The sequence below is a fragment of the Nyctereutes procyonoides genome, unplaced genomic scaffold, assembly GCF_905146905.1.
Source record: "Nyctereutes procyonoides isolate TBG_1078 unplaced genomic scaffold, NYPRO_anot_genome, whole genome shotgun sequence".
Lineage (NCBI taxonomy): Eukaryota > Metazoa > Chordata > Mammalia > Carnivora > Canidae > Nyctereutes > Nyctereutes procyonoides.
Window position 1 is genome coordinate 12313770 of NW_026575043.1, and position 24327 is coordinate 12338096.

Consider the following 24327-nt stretch of genomic DNA (forward strand, 5'->3'; position numbering starts at 1 on the left):
TGCTAACTGGGATCTGGCTTTTATCACACAAAGCATTTCAAAAACAATGGTGGGGATCTGGGAGAGAGAGCTGAGAAGTAAGACAAAGCAAAGAAGGCTCTAAGCTAACCCAGTCCCTAGTGTGTGTTAAGCACTAAGCTAGGGGCTTTAACCATATTTTCTCATCCGTCATTGAGAAATGACAACTGACAAGAGACAGGAGCCTCACCAAGGGAGGTCTGGGGTGACATGGTTTTGGAACAAAGCTTCAGAAGACACTGGCATGGGCTAGGGTGGTTGCATTGGCAGTTAATAGAAACTGTGAAAGTGGTCTAAGTGGCAAAGATGAATATTGACTCCGAAGAGGTCCATCCAGTGGCTCAATGATGATCAGAAGAACCCATATTCTCTCCATTTCTGTGTGTGTGGTGTTGAGTAGATCCTCAGGCTGGCTGTCCTTGTGGGTACAGGATGACTGTCAGTAGCCTCAGTGCTAGTGCTCCGTTCCCTGTCCAGAGAAGGAGTTAGTGAGAAAGAACTGGCTGCTGGTACTTCTCATAGAAAAGCTACAAACCTGCTTTCCTCAGGATCCTTTAGCCCTTCCATCTCGTTGGCCAGTATGGGGTCACATGACCAATCTTCAACTCTAATAAGGAGAATGGATGGAGCTCCCCTTATAGATTTAGACTAACAAGGGTACACTGTGATGTAGGAATGAGATTTGTTGGCTGCATGAGGGCAAGGTGTATTCAATTGGAAATCTTGCTTTCAGTAAAAAGGAGCACACCCCAAGCTATATAGAAATGAAATTATGTTCTATATTGGGTTTGGTTTACGAGGTAATGGTACTTAAAAAGAGATACATCAAGGGGTGCCTGGGTGGCTCTGTTGGTTAAGCATCTGCCTTCCCCTCAGGTCACGATCACTGGATGGAGCTTGAGTTGGGCTCTCTGCTCAGCGGGACCCTGCTTCTCCCTCTCTCTCTGCCTCCCCACTCCATCATGATCTCTCCCTGTCAAATAAATAAAATCTAAAAAGTAAAAAATAAAACGAGATACATCAAAAAGATAAGGCAATTTTTGCTTTTACAGGGCAAAATATAATTATCGGAAATGTCCTCTCAAACTTCACTCTTCAGACATGTTTCCAACTGCTTACTGGAAATCTAGTCCTGGTGGGCCTCAGCATTTTGCCTTCAACATATTAAAAATGGTACCCATCATCTCTTTGTTCCACCTTAACGAACATGCTCTTACCACTGGGTTCTCCGGTTTTCTCAGTGATATTGTCATTTGCATAGGCACCTAAGCAACATACTGGAATATTTTCTAGCAATCTCTTGTACCCTCATACACCAGGTTGCCTTAGAAGTTCCTCCCCCCCGCCAAAAAAAAAAAAAAAAAGAAGTTCCTTCCTATAAAGGGATGAAGCTTAGTTGGCAAAGTGAAAGTTTATATAAATATATCTGGTGTCACTTTGAAGCAAGCTTCAAGATGTCTAGGATGACCTGTCTTTAATTCAGATTTCATTTCATTTGGGCCAACTGCAGCATCCAGAATGTGTGACATCAAAGAAGCAAGTGTAGTCCTTGTATTTTTCTTCTGCGTCAAATATTTGAGTGTGAAAAAGGTAGCTGACATTAAGGACACACTTTGGGCTGAACAGAACCAAAGTTTCCTTCAAGCTTTGGCCAGATTGCTTTGGGCACAGGTAATAAATGAGTGTTGGTGGATTTTAGAAGTTTTTTGCAGGTGAGATGCTTTTGCCTGAGTTGCCATGTCATGAAAGGTCTGCACATCTAGGGGTATAAATATAAAATTTTAAAACTATTCTCTGGCTTTCATCAGTCTTAAACACGTACTTTTCCAGCCGGGCACTATGTCAGCTCACCAGACAGGTTCCTCACAGGAAAACAGATGAAGTTGAAGTTTGGCCTCATCTCATGAATAGCCCAGATCTTATGCCATCAGAATATGGGTTCATTGCTGTGTTGGCCTGCTAGGGCTGCCATAACACATCACCACGAACTGGCTTATATAACAGAAACTTATTATCCCACTGGAGGCTGGAAGTCTGAAACCAAAGTGTCTGAAGGCCCTAGGGGAGATGCCTAGAAATCCTTACACTTTTTCCCGAATCTTCTAGCTTCTAGTAACTTCACATATTCCTTGGCTTGTGGCTCTTGAACTCAATCTCTGCCTCTGTCTTCACATGGCTTTCTACTCCCCACGTCTCCATGTGTTCTCCTTTTCTATTTCTCATAAGGACACTTGTCATTAAATTAGGGCCCTCCAGACAATCCAGGGTGAGCTCATCTCAAAATCATTAGTTCCATCTGCAAAGACCATTTTTCCAAAGAAGTTTACATTCACAGGTTCTGGGACATGAACCCATTTTTTCGGGGGGCCACCACTCAGCCCACTACAATGGCCTCGTTTTTTCTCAGATGGTGGGTATTGCATAATTGACAAGGATGGAACTGCCTATCATAAGTTCTTGGCTTCCAAATCCAAAGCTGGGTATCATCACCAAAATGAACTGCTTAAAAAAGATGAATCTCAGATATCAGAAATGACAGGCCGTATCTCCCAGAATCATCTTGTTTCTTGTTTTATTTATTGTATGAGAAAGAGTTTCTGAGAGATACCAGTGAGTGACAATCAAGTTCTTTAGATTGTATCTTCTAAATGTTCTCTGAATCTATTGTACCCCTTCCTTAATGCCAACCACTGCCTTATCAAATCCCCAGCATTTCTCATCTAGATTAGGTGTTACTTCTCCCTATTCTCTCCAGCTTCCTTTCTCCATATTGCTGCTTGATGAGCTGTCTGAAATTCCAATCTAGCGTGACTTGGTTGGTGCTAGATTGATTTTGTTTGTCCCTGCAGAGCCATCCTTTTTCACCCTGCCTTCTTCCTCCAAAGCTCCTTTGCCCTCTGGCTTCTGGTAGGGTTTGACCGATGAGGGCACTGGTGAGAGGAGGTGGGAGTAGTGAGAGGGGTCATTTATCTCCTTAAGTCTATCCCTGGAGGTCATTGCACACAGCATCCCTGACCTGATGCTCACTGCTCCCATCAGCTGGATTCTCACATAGCTAGCTTCCAAGTTTCAATAACTGTTTCTCCTTTCACCCATCCAGGCCTAAGGATGGCAACAAGACCCTTTGTGATTTCCCTACACCCTACACCTTGTCCCTACCTTTGAACATAATCATGTTGTAAACTCTTCTCAAATTACTGATTTCAGTGTTTCTTGCCTGGGACCATGACTGATACAGCCATGCTAAGGCTTGTCCCTGACTCTACGTTGCCCAGAGGACAAAGCCATTCCACAATAGGGGAGCAAGGGTGGCTCAGTGGTTTAGCTCCACCTTCAGCCCAGGGCATGATCCTGGAGACACAATAGGGGGACAAGACTCCAGCCTTGCTACCTCCTGACATACACTTTGTACTCCTGCATGCTGGTGGATTTACAGTTCCCTGAACATGCGGTGTTCTTTCTCTTCTTGGAGATTTTGTAAGTGATGATTTGTTTCCTGACTTATCTGCCTGGACATTGTCTTTTTCATCGTTCAAGACTGCTCAAGTGTCACCTGTTGATTTTTTCTGACTTTCCTAGGCAGTATGTATTGCTTTCTCCTCTGTGCTCCCACATCACGTTATATGCCCACTAAAGTGGTTATCATTGCTCTAAGTATTCATTCCTCGTGTACCTTTGCCAACCAACCTTGGAAAATCCCGACTGTATTCTGTTTTTCTTTGTTCTCCAAGTACCTGCTGTTGTCCCTGGTAGCTTAATAAACATTGTTTGAATGACTGTATTTTCTTTATGGACGATATTACTACTTGTTCCATTCACATAAACAAGATTGCTGCTATAAATTTACCACTTTGATCTAGCAACTGTGCCCATTGTTTTCTGTATTTTTTTTTTAAAGATTTTATTTATTTATTCATAGACACAGAGAGAGAGGCAGAGACACAGGCAGAGGGAGAAGCAGGCTCCATGCAGGGAGATCCCGATGTGGGACTCGATCCCGGGTCTCCAGGATCACACCCCAGGCTGCAAGCGGCGCCAAACCGCTGCGCCACCGGGGCTGCCCCATTGTTTCCTGTATTGATGAATATTCCTTTGTTTTTTTTCTTCAGAACCACTCTGAGAGATGGGTCAATGGGAGGTAAAGTGCTGTCTGTCACCTGAATTGTTGGTGATAGAACTATGCCAAGAATCTAGACTTCTTGATTTGAGTTTGTTTGTCTTTTCATTAGACCATTCTGCCTCCTGAGATGCCAGATTAAGACAACAACAGCAAAACCAGAAGCAGACTCAATGAATGAGCACTACCCCAACAGCCACTTCAGATGGAAGACAACTCAAGCTGCTGTAGAGATAACTCCACGTGATTACAAACACATGTCAGGAAGGCTATGTAGAGAGGTGATTGTAGAAGGGTCCTAACAAACGGAACTGGTCACATTAACTAACTTCCTGTTGCTTGAGAATTATGTCTGATGTAGACTCCAGAGACCGTTGACAGAACATACAGTTGGATTAAAATTAGGATATGAACATCAAAAAGAAGTATCCTGTGACCCTGGGGAAGGGCTGGCAACCAATGGGGAAAGGAATGGATTGTTTCTGTAATTCAAACCATATCCCATGAGAAAGTAATTTATAGGCAGCAGCACAAATAAAGATAAATTTGAGAGCATTTGGGACAATTTCTATGTCAGTGGAAGGCTTAAAGGTTCTTCCTTCTGTCTGCCCTAGGGGAGAAGCAATATGTTGAGAGCACAGCTAATAATGTAGTTTGCTTGTAAGGAACATTTGCAAAGATACAATCAGAGAATTTCAGTGGGAAAAGGAACTTTAAAAGTCATCCAATGCTAGGCTTTGGGTGTTTGGATCTTTTCCAACAGGAAGGAAAAAAATGAAATCTGAACACTGAGTGGTTGAGGGTCAGGACAGATTCAGTTTTAGATGTGACACATAGGCACTGCCTCACATGCTGCTTGCAGCTCTGATGGTGTCAGAACCTGGTAATCAGCCTTTGGTAAATATTCCTTAATTTCTTGACTCTCTCTCCCTGTCTTCACTGAAGACCAAGAGGTGAGTTAACAGAAAATATCTTTTTTTTAATAGATTTTATTTATTTATTCGAGACACACACACACACACACACAGAGAGAGAGAGAGAGAGAGAGAGAGAGGGAGAGAGGCAGAGACCCAGGCAGAGGGAGAAGCAGGCTCCGTGGAGGGAGCTTGACGTGGGAATCGATCCCGGGACTCCAGGATAATGCCCTGGGCCAAAGGCAGGCACTAAACCGCTGAGCCACCCAGGGATCCCCGAATTAACAGAAAATAAATGTGTATGTTTCTCCACATCCAGCTTCATCTCTTAAACTCTTTTAATCTTAAAATGTTTTTATCTTTTAACTCAATGATTCCCTTATTGGGAATTTATCTTAGAGATATAATAAAAATTATAGGCCAAGATTCTTGAAAGAAAGAAATCTTCCTGCCTAATAATAAGGAAAGCATTAGTTAAATCCAATTATTAGACTTCTATGTGATTATTTAAATCATATGTTTGAAAAACATTTAGTGACATGAAGATACTTATGATCTCAATCATAAGACAAGATAAAAAAACTGTACCTATGGTATAATCTGTCTGTTTTTTTTGAAAACCCCTTTCTCCTTGCCCCAATACATGTATCTATAAATAGAAAAATACCAGAAGGAAAACCATCAAAATGTTAATTATGGTTATCTCTGGGTGGTGGGATTAGGAGATTATTTTATTTTATTTTCCCCTTTGTTCTTAATCCATTTTCCAAACTCATAGTAAACGGGGAAAAAAACCCTATAAACTATATTGAAAATCCTTTTCTGGCTTTTCCCTTATTTCTAAGATAAAATCCAGACTCTTTAGCACAGCAAATGGGCTTCTTTATGATCTGGCTGCCTGCTTTCCTGGCTCATTTTTCTCCTTCTCCTCTCCTTAGGTCCTGTCTTCCAACGTGCCTCATGAGTCTGCTGAATTCGTGATGGTTTTCCAAATGTGTGATGTTCTCTGAAGGTTCCTTGCCTTGGCACATTACTCTTCTTTCTGCCTAGGACACATTTCTTTCCTTGTTAATATTTGTGTGCTCTAAAACTCAGCTCAGGGCAGCCCGGGTGGCTCAGCGGTTTAGCGGTGCCTTCAGCTCAGGGCCTGATCCTGGAGACCTGGGATCGAGTCCCATGTCGGGCTCCCTGCATGGAGACTGCTTCTCCCTCTGCCTGTGTCTCTGCCTCTCTCTCTCTCTCTGTCTCTATGAATAAATAAATAAAATCTTAAAAAAATAATAAATAAAACTCAGCTCAGATCTCTTCTCTTCTGGAAAATTTTCTAGAGTGGAGGCTTGAGGTGTTGCCTGCTGCCAGGTCACAGATGAATCCCTTCCTGGCATTGCCCTTTGCCCAGAGGCCATCTTTGGCTGAGGTCATGCTCCTCCCTCCTGTGGGACTGCCCACATCTAATGAGTGGTCAGTGCAAAGCACTAAGCCTCAATTAGTGACAGCTATCAGACCATCCCAACTTTCTCTCTCCCTGAGGGGCCATCCAAAGCCCCTTTGGCAACTGCACCACAGGCCAAGTTCTTTTTCTGCCCAGTCCTGCTTCTTTCTCTCCCTTGTAAGCATGTCCTGTCCCAGTAGCATCTGAGTCTGTTACTTGGGGAACCCAATGAGGACCCCTCTGGTGAACCCTTACCTCACTCCCTAAGTTAGAGCCCATTCTCTGGGCTCCTCTACTGTCTTTATCTATACTTGAACACTTCTATCATTGTGTTGCAACAGACTACAGTTCTAGTGTCTCTTCCACTTGACTGGGATCTCCCTGAGGAGAGGGGGGTGAATGAGTACACATGAAAGGGAATCACATAGTAGAGAGAATAATAGGCAGAAAAATGGAATCAAAGCCTTATTGGCAAAATGAAATAACAGATCCTTCTACGTCCTTCTGAATGACGTTACATTTCCTATTGAGCCTCTCTATCTACCAATAAAGAGAGCTCTGACTTTGAGGTCTTGGGGTGGGGGGTGGGCTTGGGAAATTCCAGTCAGGAGTTGAAAGAATTCTGTACTTAATTATTTCCCTGGTCTTCTATTTTGCAGGACTAACTCCCTTTTCTCCTCTTCTCCTTAATCCAACACTTCCTTTCTTCTTCCCTTTCTTTCCACCATTTCCCAACCTAAGTCTAAGGTCATTCTGTTGCCAAGAGAATGACAAAGAAGCCATGACTGAGGCTTAAGCCAACAATACTTATTCCTCAAGAGCTTCAGAGGAAAAAATTGTACACCCTTTCAAATTCCTACCTTTCTCTGATGAATACTTTTTGGAGTGGGGTGTTTTTTGTTGTTGTTGTTCCTAAGGGATAATTCAGTAAAAGGTTCCCTGAGGGTGAAAGCTTTCAGAGTTAGCAATGTAGTGAATCACAAATGAGTTGTTAAGCCCCTGGATATAAGCTGTCCAAATTGATCCAGTAACACCCAGCTCACAGGTTTAGGAACCCTTCTTACCCTTCCCTTCTGCTCTTCTATTTCAGTTTCATGGATTTACTTTTGGATGTACTCCCTAGTGCTGGAAAAGTTCTGTGTGGTGACAGAAGGCTGCTCCACATTTATTTCATTTACTATTTTCTCTTAATATGGGATCACCTTGGTGCCTCTGTGAAATGGAGTTGAGTTATATGTTGACCCTTTACCCATTTTATCTCCCATTTTATGCATGTGGCAGGATAGGTGCTGATTCTCAGTGCATAGCTGGGGACAGAGCACTTGGAGGGCAAATGACCTTGAAAAATTATTGAGCTACTTAATGCCAGTACTAGGACAGGAATTCAGGATGCTTGACTTAGGGGTCTACACCTCTAACACTATCCATGCTGAGGGCAATCCCTCACTTGGGAGGTTTCTCCATGAGTGCATTTGTTTTCCTCAGACTTAAAAGTTGTCCTAAATTCTAGAACTGCAAAGCATGACCATAGTATTGGCAGCCATATGTGAGAATGTGTGTGCATGTGTGTGTGTGTTAAAGACCTCAACTCTGTGGAGACAAAGCCCTGCCTGTTGTGGGTGTTACATGGGACCATTTATTTCCACTCCTATTGTTTCTAGGGGGACATGCTTCCATTGAGTAAGTCCCCTAGGTTCTCCCCATCCTCTCCTTCACTGCATTGGAGGAAGAAGAGAGTGGTCAGTCTGAAGTACCAGCATTCACCTGCTCTTCACTCTCTGGGAACTGCCTGGAGAGGGTGAACATCCTCTGCTTCTTCAAGCCTGAAGTTTTAAGGGGCAGTAACCCACATGGCATCGTTTCCTGTCTTCTAGCACTGCCAGGCACCTGCTAGGCAACCTCAGTGGTACCATATTAATAAGCCCACAGACCTGAAGTCAGTCTCCAGCCAAACCTTTGTTCATTTAACAAATGGTGATATTTTTATGTCCAGCTATCTAATTCTTTTATGCCCCTAAATCGGTTTAGAAATTGAGCAGGGGAGGGGTACTATTTATTGGTGTTCTTAAAACCCCAGCTTTCAGGAGGGCTCCCTGCTTGGCCTCTAACAATAGCCTGGTGTGGATAAAGATCTAAGTCTTTGTGGGTAGCCAAGAATTCAGGGGAAAGGGTTGGGAATGGGAACACAGATGAACCTAAGAGGCTAATTGGGCAAGGGTGTCATGTCTACCATCTGAGTGACTCAGGGAACATTCTGACTCACTTGGGGCTTATGAAGAGAAAGGAGGGACGTGCCTAAGAAATCACTCTGTCTTCAAGCGACGAAGTAGTCATGGAACAAACACATTTTCTGCTAGGGCTCCTTTTGGTTCCTACCGAAGTAGTCATGGAACAAACACATTTTCTGCTAGGGCTCCTTTTGGTTCCTACAAACTTTTAAGTTTAAATAACCACGTGAATAGGGAGATCTCAATAACTACTAGAATTATTTTCTTCTGTGTCCTGAAATTCAGTTCATATCTGATCCCCCCAGCCAAAAGTAATCTCTTGTCTGCAAACTTTTCTACCAGCTGCCTAGAACTACATCTTAGACTTTGTATTCTGGACTGGTTTTATGACTTGCCTAGTTGTTGTGGTAGTAGTTCCAGATATTTGTGCATTTTGTCTCAGATCCCATAGATTTTAAGCTCCCTAAGTATAAGGATGATGTTATACCTCCTTGTATTGTTCCCTACCCTCCAAGAGTCTAGCATAGGATTTACCTGCATTCAGTGGTGTGGAAATAAATGAAGACCAACAAAATAAGAACCAGGAAAGGTTATTCAGAGCTTTCTATAGCAAGGGAGTCAGCTACCATAACTTGTGTTTTGGCAAAGACTCAAGGAAAGAAGAGGAATGGGAAAGATTTATAGTGGAAAAAGGAGAAGGCTTTAGCTGTACTTTGATTGGAGACTATTGATATGAAGAAGTTGATGGTGGGCTAACTAGAAGAAATCATCCCATGGGATAGATTAAGGGTGCATACTTGACTTTGGTTAGTTGGTCAAAGTTGGAAGTGGGGGCAAAAATTGGGTAAGCTTTCAATTATTAATTAAGTCCTGGATGTTTTGGGCCAATTGTTACAGGAGTCATTGTTTGGTTTCCTGGATGGTTGCTGGAGATAGTAATCTGACTTCTTACAAATCTGACTTACAGTAGGTTGACTTCCTCGGCTGGTTACTATAGTTAATGGGTTGGAATCCTGGGCTGGTTGCTGCTGCTTGTAGGTCAGAAGTCTATTTTTTATAAGATCTGGTTGTTGTCCGTTTGTATATTTAGTCTCTCTATAGGCATCAGTGAGTGTTGGTTGGTTAATTAATTGCTCTGACTGTGGTTTGAAGTATTTCCTTTGAATTGATAACCTTTATCTTTCCTCTTGCTACTTGCTAAACAGTTTATCCAACAAATATTTTCCATTTAATTTTTGTAAGAAGATCTTAGGAATAGCACAGAGGAGAAGAAAACATGCTACAGCTTCACTCCCTTTCTTACTCATCTTTGTGGTGTCTAAAATATCAATGAGGAAAAAGAAGAATTATGATCTGCAATGTTTCAGGCTAGAAATTACTGTTGTTGAAGTTCTTCATCTTAAAATGAGAGACAGGGATCCCTGGGTGGGGCAGTGGTTTGGCGCCTGCCTTTGGCCCAGGGCGCGATCCTGGAGACCCGGGATCGAATCCCGCATCAGGCTCCCGGTGCATGGAGCCTGCTTCTCCCTCTGCCTGTGTCTCTGCCTCTCTCTCTCTCACTGTGTGCCTATCATAAATAAAAAAATAAAAAATAAAAAAATTAAAATGAGAGACAGAGACCTAGAGGCTCACCCATTGTCATGCTGATCAGGGAAAAGGTAAAATGATAGAGGAAGTCACCCGGATAGCAGATAGATGGTCAGTCTTCAGCTCTGACCTGCTGAGTCTTTATTCAACATATTGCTGCGAGAGGCTGGAAGGTCAATAAAGGCTATATATATATATATATATATATATATATATATTTTAGAATTGGAAAAAGGTCAAATCCCTGAGAGTAGAGACCTTTGGAAGGGTACATTGTTTTATTCATTTATTTATATTTTAAAAATAATTTATTTATTTATTTATTTATTTATTTGAGAGGGGATGAGGGAGAACATGAATAGGGGCAAAGGGAGAAGGAGAAGCAAATTCCCTGCTGAACAGGGAGGCCAACACAGGGCTGGATCCCAGGACCCTGGGATCATGACCTGAGTCAAAGGCAGACACTTAACTGATTGGGCTACCTAGGGGCCCCCAGAGGAGTATATTGTTTAGAAGTCATGGAGCAGCAAGCAGAATACCTGGCTGCGTTCACCACAATGCATGACTATTAAGCTTCCTAGGGCTGCCATGTAACAACATACGACAGACTGGATGCCTTAAACAACAGGAATTTATTCTCATGGTTCTGGAGACTAGACATTTGAAATCAAGGTGTCAGCAGGGCCATGCTCCTTCTGAAACCTACAGGAGAGAATCCTTCTCCTAACTTCTGTTATTTGTTGGCAATCCTTGGAGTTCCTTGGCTTGTAGAGATTGTCACTACAATCTCTGATTCTGTCATCACATGACGTTCTTTCTGCATCTCTATTTGTGTCCAAATTTTCCTCTTCTTATAAAGATACTAGTCATATTGGATTGAGGGCCCACCCTATAACACTATGACCTCATCATAACTAATTATATCTGAAAGATCTTATTCCCAAACTAGGTCCCATTCTGAGGTGCTGGGGGGCTAGAATTTTAACACATTTTTTTGGGAGTTGTAAGTCAATCCATAATGTACACCATCATGTGGAACTACTTCCCTTCTGTGGATTCCGGAAGTGATGAGCTGCTGGCCCTCTTGTCACTTCCCAGCCATTGCCATCACATGGCTTATTACTAAACAGTGCTGCTTCTAGAAGAGCCCTGGTGATTAGTAGTGTTGCAAACAGGCCGTTCCAAGGGGTGATGAATAAGAAGTTGTCATTTAAAATAGAGTCACCCAGTTCCTTTGTAAACATGTGTCACACGGTGTTTGGAACCATCATACCCAACCCACTGCTGCACGTTGGTGGAACGATTAAGTAAATTACACACACATGTCTTTTTTTGGAAACCTTTTATTCACAATTCCCCCTCAAGCCTTATTTCCCTGAGGGAGTGTACTCACCCACCTTCATTTTCATACTTAACCTTGCCTATTTCTCACGTTCCTCTTGTCCTGAACTTCTTTGCGTCAGCTCGTCACCTCCGTTAGTCATGCCTGACACTTTCTCTCTACTCTTTCAGGAAGTGACATTTTTGCTCAGGTAAAAGAGTCATAGGAAGAATTTTCTGCCTGTTTGATGATTCATTCCTTCACTTTTTGCCATTTCTAAATGTTAGAGAGGGAAAAAACCCTTTAATGAAGGGGTTTGGTGAGTGAGAGAATGCTCATAAAACACTCTTCACTCTTCACTTGGAAGTGATCTTGTTTATTGGTCTTTCTGATTCTTTTTTTTTTTTAAACAATTTTTAAAAAGATTTTATTTATTTATTCATGAGAGACAGAGAGAGAGAGAGGCAGACACAGGCAGAGGGAGAAGCAAGCTCTATGCAGGGAGCCCGACTTGGGACTCGATCCTGGGACTCCAGGATCAGGCCCTGGGCTGAAGGTGGTGCTAAACTGCTGAGCCTCCTGGGCTGCCCGGTCTTTCTGCTTCTTTTGAGAGGTGTCATCAGGATTCTCATGGCCCCTGGAATCCATGAGATTGGCTTCCTTGCTTTCAAATGATGTGGCCATCTATTTTGTCTCCTTCATGGTTTGTCATGGATGTATCATGGCAAGGTGGATGCCATATGAGCTCTCCACTCACCTTGGTTATGGATCCAAGCCATAGTCTCGGAGTGTGTCAGAATTGAGATAGATCCAAGCTAATTCAGTTAAATGAGTGCCTCAGGGTATGTTACAGACTGAGGAGTGTTCCCCCAAAATACGTATGTTAAGGTCTTAATCCCTAGTACCTTAGAATGTGACTGTATTTAGAGTGAAAGTCTTTAAAGAGTTCACTAAGTTAAAATGAAGTCAGTAGTATGGGCCCTAAGCCAATATGACTGGTGTCCTTATTAGAGGGGGAGATTAGGACATGGACACACACAGAGGGAAGACCAGGGAAGGACACAGGGAGTAGATGGGCATCTTAGTAGAGGCCTATCTTGCATTAGGGGAAAATCAACCCCGCCAACACCTTGACCTTTGACTTTCAGCCTCTAGAACTATAAGAGAGTACATTTCTGTTGTATAAGCCCCCTGGACCATGCTACTTTGTTATAGCACCTCTAGCAGACTTAAATAGAGGGGGACAGGTTCAGACACATGAAATGAGCCTTTGAAGGTACTATGTCCACCAATGGGGCTCCAGATCCAGCACCCAAAATCCTTAGCCCTGGTCTGGTCTTCATCTCACTTCATGATGTTATACTGCATTTGTTATGGAAAGGACCACAGTAGGCTACTTCATTTACGAATTCAGTTTAATTGGCACCTCAGTGGTGGTGTCAATTCTTTGCCATTTTCTGCAACACCAAGGGAGACTTTTTCTAAGCTATTTTTTTTTTTTAGCTGCAAAGATGACAAATGTTATCAATGATATCCAACCAGAGTATATTTTCATCCCTTTTCTTCCCGTCAAGATAAGCCAGAAGTATTTGTTGCCAGAAACGGAAAACAGCTTGCTCATCAGCCAGATGATCGCAGTGTTCAAAAGTTCTACTCGTTTGCCATGTGTGAAAAGTTAAGAATCGAAAACAGACAGGCTTACTCTGCTTAAACTGTGGGTTCTGTGAAGCAAGAAAAAGAGATATTTGGATTCTCTAAGAATTGTGGAGAAGGTTTTCAGTGGCAAAGCGAGGGTCGTTTTTTTCAAATTGCTCTGAGGTGGGACCCATCGGTTGATTTGATAGTGGTTGTGGCCCTAAGTGTAGTAATGGCCATTCATCCACTGGATGGAAGATGAGTCTAAAATGATCATCCACAGCAAGCTACCTTTGTGTTCTAGAACAGATCCCAATGTCCTACATGATCGTCTGAAACAGAATCTTCTAGGCACTTCAGTCAGACTTTCTAATTATCTTGATGGAGATCTCCATGAGTTCTTAGTAGAAGTCAGAAGTGTACAGTAGAGCTGGGCTTCGTTAGAAACAGCCTGCAGATGACAGGTTTGGATCGTTCCATTACTTCCCCACCCATGAGGTACTAAGGGGTATTTGTCGAATTTTTATGAGATTGAGTTAAATTGCCCAGTTATCAACCCTTTATTATTATAAGGCTTTGTGTTTGCTGAGTGATTTCTGATCATTTTTATTAGTCTCTCTTGCTAACTGCTTAAGAGACTATTTGATAATTAAGAGAGCCATTTTCAGAACTAGAAATGCAGGCTTACAGAGGTCAAATGATTAACTCAAATTGACCAGGGGGAGGGGGGGGGGAAGCAAAACAAAGAAAACCCCTGAAGAAAAATCAGAGTTCACACTTAGGGCTCTAATTACCGTTCTGTAGGTTTCTGGAAGCTCCCACAATCACATTCCCCTTTATGTATGTCCTTAGAAGTTATTTGCATTTCAACACTTAGATTTCCTCCTGTACTTGATTCTTCAAGGTCTTGGAAGTTAAAAGGAACTCAAGGATTTGGCTACCTAAGAGAGGAAAACAAAAAGCCCAAAAACAACACCTGCCCTCCTTCTTTTTTGTGAAGGCTGGCTCAAAATGGGAGCAAAATAAGTAAGTTCTCACGGGAAGACAATTGCATTGAGCTCCACTCCCCATCGGTAGATTCAGGCCTGCCAATTTGTTTTTTAAGGGTGGGTGTTTTTAGCAGCAGGGAATTCTGGTTGGCTGGAGGCAAGAGAATGAACTGGAGGAGGGGGACGAAGAGAGAAACTCTCAGGTGCACACAAAACGCGCTGCCCTGTGTACTTTCTCCCTCTCCGTTTGAGTCAGCTCCATCTTGCCTCACCCACTGCTGGCCTTTCTCGGGGTCTCAGGTTTTGAGTTGACTGGGCGCTCAGCAGTAGGCCGCAACTCCTCTTCAGATGAAAGGACAAATCAGAAGGTACCTATTACAGGGCTGTGAGCAGAGAGACAAAGGCCTGGCTGCTGACACCCTCCCACTAACTTGGGTTTTAATGGTGGGTTTAATTTCCTCGTGCTAGCTGAAAGAAAGGGAAAAAAGTGAGCGGAAAGAGCCAGGCTGTGGGTAGTGGCGGCGGTGGGGAAGCGACAGCTGTTGTATTCATGGTTAATCAGGTGTGTCTGTCTTTGTGTGGCATCTGTCTGCTACTGTTGCCGGGCCACATGTGAAAGGGGACGGAGGGGAAGGGGCCATTCATGTTCAAAGCCAGCAGCCCTGACCTCTGCTTCGTGCTCCTCGGGGTAGGCAAGCTTGTCTATTTAACTTTCCCCATTATAGGAAGCTGTAATTCTACTCGATTAGCCCACCCTAACCATTTTGGCCTGACAGACGCAAGCTGCATCCAAAATGCCATAAATCTGCCTGGAGAAGGAGGACTCTTCCCTCCTCTTCCCTCCTCCTATGCTTTTCCTTTGGGATCCCGTTTGATTTGTCAAACCAGAGAAAACCTTTGGAAAGAGAGAGAAAAATGAGAACCAGGATGGGTTGGCTCACCTTCCATCTTAAACTGACCTACCCACTGGACGTACACTCTCTCTCACAAGCATCAGGAGCAGTAGGGCTTCCCCCGTCATGACTAGAACAGCCTCTGTTGCCAGATCTGTTGGCCTCATGAGTCCTCCACAGGCGTGGTGTGTGGGGCAGGCCTCAGCTAACCCCCGGGCACCCCCTCCCCTGGCTTCCTTCGGGTCCATGTGCCCCCTCTGCCTGTGTACAGAGGGCCAATGAGGGAGCACGGGGTGGGGGGCGCTTCCACCGCCTCTGAGCCAGCTCTGCTCTGTACATACTGCTAGCCCCCCTCTGCCAGGCAGGACTCTTCTCTGGCACGTGTAGAAACAGCTGAAATGCAAACAGTGCCCATTCTCCACATCTCCGTTCATGAGACTGCATGAAGGCTCAGCATCCAGGAGTTAAAGGACTTCTCCAGTGAGAGCCTTCAAACTGACACCCCCTACCAGTGGTTTTAGGGGCTCTATCTCACCCTCTTGGAGGCACTTTGTTTCTAGTCCTTCTGCTTCTTGGGGTAATGATAGTGACCAGCATTTTATTTTTTATTTTTTATTTATTTTTTTATTTATTTATGATAGTCACAGAGAGAGAGAGAGAGAGAGAGAGAGAGAGAGAGGCAGGCAGGGACACAGGCAGAGGGAGAAGCAGGCTCCATGCACCGGGAGCCCAATGTGGGATTCGATCCTGGGTCTCCAGGATCGCGCCCTGGGCCAAAGGCAGGCGCCAAACCGCTGCGCCACCCAGGGATCCTGTGACTAGCATTTTTTAAGACCAAAGAGGTCTGGCTCAAATTTTGACTTTCCTTAAGAACCAGCCACGACAGACTTTGCCAGCAGAGCTTGCCACTTGCAAATCTATTTTGGTTTAAGCCACTTTTCAATATAGGAACTAGTTTTTACCCCATTGTGTTAACTTTTCTTGTGGGGAGGCTGGATTTGGGCTCTACTGACACTGCTTTTGGTGTGTATATACACCTACTACACACAAATATCTTAAAAAATATATATTTCCGTATATCTATTATCTATCTATCTATCATCATCATCATCTATCATCTATCTATCTATCTATCTATCTATCATCATCATCATCATCACCTATCTATTTACCTATCTATCTATCATCTATCTCTTTTTAAAATCAAAATTGTGGGCTGTATTATTGAGCTGCAGCTCTGGGATTAGGAAGCTTCTGTTTTGCTGATGTTGACGGATTTTGGAAAACTATTCCATTGCCCTTTTCCCTCTGGTAAGCCCTGGATCTCCACATTTCAGTGATGTCAATAGGCAAAGTTGGAGCTCGAAATAAAAGCCCAGCACTCTGCTAGGCTCTTTGAGGCTTTTGGAAACTCATCTTGCGAGAGACCAAGGATTTTATGAATGAAGCAAGTGATAACAAAGGAAGGCTGGAAAATTTTCTAATGACTTAAAAAAAAAATCAAAGCCAAATTTATATCCAGAAAAGTGCACAAATCCTAATTGTACAGCTCGATGGATTCTCACAAAGTAAACACACTCATGCAATCACCACCCAGATCAAAAAACAATATTACTGCAGCTGGAAGCTTCTTAAATTTCTACCTATGTGGGAACCCTATTACATACAAAACCATTCTTCTGCAGCACAATTTGGGACTGAGATTTAGTCTTGATCATGCGGCTGTAACAGGTCAGAGATGGGAAGTTTCCTATTAGCTGGAAGGGATTTGCTCAGGGCAGGATTTTAATGCGACCCAGGCAGGGATTCTGAGGTTGGACTTTAAGGGGTCCAGGTGGGCTTGATGTGTGGTGCTTTTGGCTCTAGGGGAGGATGTAGGCTGTTTTGGCATCCCTTTTTAAAACACTGTGGTAAAATATACACAGTATAGACATTGCCATCTTACGCAGAAAGATGTAGAACCCTACCCCAGAACTTTTCTCATCTTGCAAATTGAAACTCTACACTCATCAAACAATGACACTCCCCGCCCCCTTGCCCTAGACCCTGGGAAGCACCATTCTACTTTCTGTCTCTACGAATTTTATGGCTCAAATGACCTCATATAAGTGGAATTATTTAGCGTTTGTCCTCTTGTGACCGGCTTATTTCAGTGAGTGTAATATCCTGAAGGTTCATCCATATTGTAGCATGCAACAGAATTTCCTTGCTTTTTAAGGTCAAATAATATTGTATGTATTGAGTTATAATGGATATACCTCATTTTGTTTATCCATTCATCTGTCAATGGGCACTTGAGTTGCTTCTGGCTTTTGACTGTTGTGGACAGTGTTAGAGCCTGTGGTAATTCTGTCTTTAATTTTTTGAGGAACCGCCATATTATTTTTCATAATGCCCTGGTGTCCTTTTCACCTGGTCTGCTTCTTGCTGACTAGCCTCCCAGATGGCGTAAGCAGGAGCCAGATGTGTGGACTAAGGTGGTGGCCATTGTTAGGATAGAGGTCTAGACTCTGTGTGAACCTGCCTAGAGAATTTACACCAATCGACTCAGGTAGGCTGGAGACAAGGCCATCGTGGTGGGCCTTGCACAAAGACAAATACTTTCTGCTTAATTTGTGGGGGAGTCGGGGCATCAGGACGTTCTTGGTGGCTTGGTATTCTGAGGCCTAATTCCTGTTCAGCGGATCACCTCTACAACTTCTTTGGGGCTTTTGGTGTGAAAGTTGGAATATTTATAGAACAGATGGAGAAGAAGAGGAAGGGATATGGTGGACCACAAAATAATTGTGGAAGCCATATGGTTTTTGCCTGACAGATTGTGGGGATAGGGGAGCTACTTGAATGAAAAGATACTCCTTGGAAATATGAGAGCTGTGGTGTGAGTGTAGTGCTGGCTCCTAATGCCAGAAACACCTACGTATTGAATATTTGGGGGCATCTTCCAATAATTGTATTTGCTTTTTCTAAATCTTGATGATTAATTGCTAGGGCCAGCCTGATGTTGGTACCTGTTTGAAGGATATAATGTGTGGGTCACCAAGGTAAGAGCTTTCAGGGCTGTAGATTTGGGGGACTCATTATTTTTTTTTAAACTTTTATTTATTTATGATAGCCACAGAGAGAGAGAGGGAGAGGCAGAGACACAGGCAGAGGGAGAAGCAGGCTCCATGCACCGGGAGCCTGACGTGGGATTCGATCCCGGGTCTCCAGGATCGCGCCCCGGGCCAAAGGCAGGCGCCAAACCGCTGCGCCACCCAGGGATCCCTGGGGGACTCATTATTATTGCTAAAAGAATATCCTGCTTCTTTTAAATCCTTTTGCTTTGGCCTCCTCCCATTTCATCATGAAAAGAACTTCAGTCATAGTACATATTTTTTCTTAATTTAATAATATATGGCTACCACCTAAAGTGTTTAAAGGGAAAAATATGTACCCTACCCCAAAGGGTAACCATTTTATTTAATGGCTTGTTTGCTTTTCTTCCGGGAAGTTCTGTATACATTAGGCATATACATATATACACACAAATGTTTAAGGTACACAGTTTAGTTTCTAATTCTTAGAATCTAAACACGACTATTTCATATAAATATATAGACAATACATTTATGCAACTCTTTACCATTATAAACTGCTTTCATTTGACCCAAGATTATTTAAAATTGTTATTATTCTCATTTAACAGAAAAGAGGCTGGAGAGATTAAGATACTTGTTCAAATATTTACTACATGTTGGAAATCAGAGTTAGGACAAGAATCCAGGTCTTTGAAGTAAGCACCGTCCACCCATCTTTCTTCTCTGTCATAGGATCTGTATTGATTCATGGAGTCCAGATACCACCTTGCAAAAAGGTTCAGAGAAGCTACCCACACACCACCTTCATTAAACTTACTAATTTTGATCTCTCCATGGTGACAATTTATAAAACACTCTATCTTATACTTGTGGGTACACTGAATGCATTTAAATATAAATAAGATAAAATAAGAATCGAGGCTATTGGAAGAGGCATAACTCCAATAGAATCTTAGAGAAGACAACTATTGGGCAGGAAAATATTTTTTATATTCGTGGGTATGTTGACACCAGCTTATTTATGAAGTTGCTTTGATAACGCATGTGGCTTAAACGTTTTTGTAGGGATTTGTAAGGGGGAAAATGGAGTGATCTTCTGGTTCAGCTAAGTTTTAGGTCAAATGGCAAAAAGCTCGTGATCTGCCTCTTTGATACAGAACAATAACTATTTTCTTCCTGCTGACTTTATTCTTTTTAAGTATATAAGTTAATGAGGAACCATTTACCTAAGGATATAGTCTCTTACCAAGTACACACTGAGAACATGGCCATAGATGTTGAACGGTGACAGAAGTGCTTCTGGGATTTTGGAGGTGAATTCTCTTAACTTTTTTGTTTCACAATAGCTGTATGGGGAATTGTTGATGGTTCACGTCTTATTTCCTTTTGTTATAAAATTTTCATAGTTTGCAAAACTAAAAGTTATGAGCTTTGTGTCCTTTATTTGCTACTCCCTGTGAGAAAGGTTAAGATAGAGAAAAAAGATTCAGTAATGGCCATGTTGGTGAATAATGCTGCGGGTAACAGATAAATAGGAAGAGGAAGGAAAAAGCTTCCAGTCCTGTATTGCTTAGGACTAGATTCAGCTTCCCAGGGGCCAGAAATGTAACAGTGACATTAAAAAAGATAAAAGCTAATTTCTCTCTCACATAAAAGACGTTCAGACTTCTCAGCCCAGGGTTGGTCTGGTTCCCCCATGAGGTTCTCAGATACAAAGTTTCCTTATAGTTCATTCACCTGTCATCTTTAGGATCCAGCTTTTGTCTTTATGGTTTTTAGGATCCAAGGTGGTTGCTAGGGCTCCAGCCATCATATCTGTGTTCCTTTTAAAGAGCAGGAACTTCCCCAAAATTCTATGTAATATTTCTGTTTGTATTTCATTGTCTGAAAGTTTGTCATATGTTTACAAATGACAGGCAGGCTGGGGAATATAATATCTACTATGGATGGCAAGAAACTGAGATAAAAATTAAGGTTCTGTTATTAAAAAAAATGAGAAATAGATATTATGAGGAGAGCAGCATTCTTTGACACAGTCTACCCATTTTGTTCCCCAAACAAACAAAAACAAACAAACAAAAAAAGAAACGTGCCTTTCTTCTGTCTGGATTGTGATTATAATAAAAGGAGCTTCAGAGACATCTTGGACCAAGATGTAAACCCGGGAATGAAGGCCATACACAGTAGAACAATAAGACTCAAGGCACATGAGTCCCTGGTGCTATGGAGCTGTGGGCAGATGACCTCTAGACTTCAGGGCCGGTGGGGCTGGGTAAAGAGAAATACACATTTGTTTTGATTAAGGTTTGTTAGGTTCTTACGGTATGGATGGAGGCAGCTGAGATTGATCTCAATTGATGTGAGTATAGTACAAGCTTCTAAAATAGCTTTCTTTTTAGGATCGTATCTTTGCCTGCCAGTGAGGTGGACTGGCCATCTGCTCATCATCCTAGCCTACTATGTAGCAGCACCAGGTACACAAAGATGGCTAAGATGTTAGCCAGGAGCTCAAATTCCAGTGAGTGACACACAAACCAATGCCCTAAAAGGACTCCAGTTGCTTTAGTAGGTATCTGTAGAGTAGAGCCCAGAGACATCGACAATATTCTCTGCTGCCATCTTTAGACTGGAAAAAAAAAAAAAAAAACCTTTATGAGTAAATTTGGGGTGTTGACCTTAGCATATTTCTCTTCATTATTAACTAATAATTATCATCATATGAATCACCTAGAATTATTTCTCAGATACACAAAATTTGTGATTTTTTTCTTACATGGGAAGGATGTTGTTATCAAATTAAACACTAATTTTCTCTCAAGAAACCTTCAGTATAATTGGAGCAGAATATTTTTCCATAAAACTAAAGACAGATTGGCTACCTGTAATGTGCTCAAGAGGTTTTCAAGAGCATTTTCACAAGAAGAAATGTATGTTTCATGTTTGTTTTTAGAGTGAGTCGAATCCTTCCTCACTTATCGCTATTGGCATCATGACAACCAGCACAGCACCTATGTGTTCCAAACGGTCATCGTCTTATATGATTTTCTGTAGCAATTGCTATTTTACAGGCGAGGAGACTGAACTTGATAGAATCTAGGCAACTTGTCTGAGGTCGCGCCACAGGTAAATAGCAGAGTCAGGATTCGAATTCAGGTCCGAGACTCTATCGGTCATCCCTTCATGTGCTGATAACCACCTGACCATGGAGACTTTGCCAGGAAACAGCAGAAGGAGGTAGAAGGTGAGTGGAGCCAAAGGGGGAGAAAGGTTAAGCTCTTTCAGAGTTTTCCAGCTCAGCTAGAAAAACATTGCAGCAGTTATCAGGTAATTGAAGTGTCAACGTGATGGTGTCAGAGGGGGTGGATGAATGTGTTCCTGTTGGCCAGATATGGGGCTGCTAAGGGTGCAGCAGGATCGTGGTACTCAGGTGAAGAAACTCTCTGGCTGCCATGGGAGTTCCTCTTTAGAAGCAGCCCCACTAACATGCAAAATCAATGTCATTGGAGTTTTTGCTTATGTTACTGCCTCCGACACTGTTTGATCCTTACATAAAAGAGACATTTGTCATTTGACAGGACGAAGACTGGGAAGCAGTGTGGAGGCTTCCCCCAGCTTTGTGGCACAAATGTCTGCAAAGTCTGCTTCCCTGGTGTGTTTTCAATGCAAAGTCTAGGTCACCCAGGTGGTCTCCCCTCGTCCTCTATTATCGCTTGTACTCCTGATGCACTAGAAGAGCAAACCTCCATCATCTCCCTGGCATTGGCAGTGAAGAACACTAGCCTTCCTTGGCTTCAGTTTTACCTCTCTTCTCCTCCCTTTTATTTTCCTTCCTCTTGATTCTCGTTCTTATTCCTACAGTGACTACCCACCCCCCATGTAACTGTCCCTCTACTTTCCTGGTACGCTGGCCACCCCTCTATCCTGCCCACCACCCAACCTCAAAGCTTACACCTTCCAGGTACGGAAATGGCAAGCCATATAGAAAAGCTGTTCTATATGGTCCTCTGGGTTTTCAGTATCATAACCCCTGATCTTGGTTCAACTGCCCAAATGGTTGGAAAGAAATAACTGACGCCCTTATGTTCTCAGTCACCAAATAAGATTTTGTTGGTTCGTGGTGTATGCAGCTTTGATCCATTTTCATTCCCACTTCTGGGACATACTTCTCCCAGGGGTCAATGTCTTGCACTCATAGAAGCTTAGGTGACAGGAGACTTATAAAACATGTGTTTGATATGATAGATCCTAGAGGTCATGTCTTGTAGACACTTGGAAAGAGTTGTCTTTTCATGGTTTGTTGAGAAGGTAGGGGTGTTATATCTCTCACAATGGGAGGCAGTCAAGAAATCTTTTAGTAAAAATGTGATAATCTCTACCATCACCCCACCCTCCCTTTGGAGGTATTTTTTTTAAAAAGGCCCTCTCTTCTCATTGCACTAGGAATTTCTTAAATCAATATGGGGGGGATGAGACTGTGCCCTGAAGAATCTCCTCAAATCATATGACTTTCTACTCCTGGTATTGAAAATGCAAACTTTACATACCATTTTGAACAATAGCTTATTTAAAATTGGTGGATGTTCTTCTTTAGGGGATTTGGAAAGTGGATAAAACAACAAAAAATAGTAATCGTCCATAATGTTTTATGATTTCCTTTGTTTAGAGGGTAACAGAGCCTTTGTTGGGTATTATACAATTGTTATCGTCATTGGAAATTATGGAATTTTGGTTCGTGTGTTTTAAGAAAGAGAGAGGTGTCTTGATTCTCATTAAAGTGCTGGAATCTTCTATGAGTCAGTTCACAGTAGCAGTGCTTGGTTGTCTGTTGTCAACAGTTTCAGTGGTGGGCATCTTAGGGTGTCTGAGAAGTCAGTGCTTTCAACCATGGTGTCCACGCTGCATGCGAAAAGGAATTAACTGCGTGCAATAATTAATGAATTGAAATATCAAAGTTTCAAATAATTTGCTTTGTTGATAAATTACAATGCATACCAGAGAGAGCCCCCATGAGGGTGCTGTTTTTAGGTTCTTGCATTCTGATATAATTTCTCAAGTGGGAGAGAAATGGATAGAGGGCATGGACACATGGGCATGCTCATGGGGCCATGTTGGTGTGAATATAATCTGGGTTGTGAACTGGGTCAGAAGAAACATAGAGGTTTGCCGTGACAGGTCAGGCCTCCACTGCTCATGCCTGCAGGGGATGTGGTTGGTTTCCATTGGAGACAGACCCACTAGACCACTGCAGTTACTGGTGAGTAGGGAAGGAGCATGGAGATAGAGTATGGGGTCTCTATACTTTAATCCCACTAATTGGAGTTTCATAGGTGGAGATTCCTTTGAGACTATTATTATGTATATAAATGCCCCATAAAGTGAACCAACACAAGCTGTATTCAGACATTGGTTATCATCTGAGTCAGAGATTTTCAGCAAGAAAATAGAGAAGAAAGGCCTCCTTCAGAAAAAAAAGAGATAAAAATCTCTCCTTTTGATACATGCAGCCAAAGGCTGGCATTTTTTCTCTGGCATCAGCCACATGCAGCAGAAAGGGTCACCGCAGCAGCTTCTTTTCCTCACTCCATAGCTTTCAATTGATTTGCTCTGCGGCTCTCTGAGTTTTACAGAATCAACTCCTCTGTAGATCTTTTTGTTTTTGTGGAGACTCGCGACGGTGGAAGTAGAACTGGGCCATTTGTACTTAACTTGAGGACTTTCAAGCTTGACCCTCCCACAGTTTATCTGAACGCAGGAGAACCTGACAGTGGGCCTATATTTTTATAGAGTGTTGATTTTTGCCTAACGATGTAGGAGGCATTAAAGAAATGAGGGAGGCTAATGTCACGAGTGTAATGGAGAGGGCTGAGCTGAAGGAAATCAGCCTTGAGCGTTGGCGCTGTGCTAGCAGCTATGAACATGAGGTTACGAATCTGAGTAAGACACCCTGACCCACAGGGCAAGAGTTGGGTGGGCCCCGTACGTGCTCTGAGATCGACATGAGGCATGTGCACAGAATGGGGGCTGCCAACCTGTTGTTTTAGGGTGTAAGGAGCAGAGGAGCCTCCAAGTACTTGAGCCAATGGGGACTCACCACCTGCATACACAGGGAAGTGAGC